We start from the raw sequence: 1,234 nt of genomic DNA, 5'->3' as shown, positions 1-1,234 counted from the left end.
AAAATGTTCTTTTTTTTTCTGAGATGGAGTCTTGCTCTGTCGCCCAGGCTGAGTGCAGTGGTGCGATCTCGGCTCACTGTAACCTCTGTCTCCTGGGTTCAAACGATTCTCCTGCCTCAGCGTCTCGAGAAGCTGGTACTACAGGTGCGTGCCACCACACCGAGCTAATTTTTTGTATTTTTAGTAGAGACAGGGTTTCACAGCGTTAGTCAGGATGGTCTCCATCTCCTGACCTTGTGATCCACCGGCCTCGGCCTCGGAAAGTGCTGGGATTACAGGCGTGAGCCGCTGCGCCCGGCCGCAAGATGTTGTTCTGCCCCGGCTTGTGTGGTGTTTTCCTCATGCTCATGCTAGGGCCGTGGACTGGGATGGTGAGGTGCTTTCTCAGGCCATCCTATTAATAAGGTCTCGCGTGTTGACCATCTCACCCAGTTCTGGGGCACAGACAGGTGCTCCCTGAAGTGTGGCTCCGGTGTGTGTGCAAGTGTGTGCCTTACAGAGAGACACATCTGCATCCTTGGGAAATCATACTTGGTTTTATTTAATTCTATTTAATTAAATTTTATGGGAAGACCGCTACGCTTTCACTTCAAAGCTGAATTCCTTACACTATCCATGATTTTATATTTTCATTTGACTGTCAGGCCCTTTCTCTCTTCTCTGAAGCCACGACTGGCTCGCACAGAGAAAGTTTCACCTGCATTCCGGAATGTAAACTATTAAACGAGTTTACTTTCTCTCACAACCCATGACTCCGCGGCCACATCCTTCCCAGGGAGCTCTTAATATTCTTCTGAGAATACGCCAAGAACCACAAGACTTTCTCAGTCCCTCTGGAAGCAATGGAAACGGGCGGTTTCACAGCTGCCACATCCTGCATTGGCAACACCGTCCCCTCCGGGGCCTCCCAGCACAAAGGATACCCGCAGAGAGCTCGGCCCCGCATTGCACGACGGAGTGCGGGGCTGCAGGGCATCCACCTGGGAGGTGGCTGCGGCTCGGCAGGGGCTTGGTTTTCGATCTGCCGCGTGTGTTCTCCATACTGAAGATCACTTACATTCATTTGGTGCAGGTCTAAGCCGCAACGGGCTCCGTGAAGCACCCCAGGAACGCACAGCTCTGAGAGCCCGCCCGGGTCTTCCTTCTGCACCCGCGAGGCCCCTGCGGGGGACTGGAAACCCCAGGTCTCGCTCCCCCGAGCGCACCCTCGGAGCCGGGCGCACGTCGGCTGAAG

The sequence above is a fragment of the Mandrillus leucophaeus genome, unplaced genomic scaffold (genome assembly GCF_000951045.1).
Source record: "Mandrillus leucophaeus isolate KB7577 unplaced genomic scaffold, Mleu.le_1.0 Scaffold227, whole genome shotgun sequence".
NCBI lineage: Eukaryota > Metazoa > Chordata > Mammalia > Primates > Cercopithecidae > Mandrillus > Mandrillus leucophaeus.
This window is presented reverse-complemented; position numbering follows the sequence as displayed.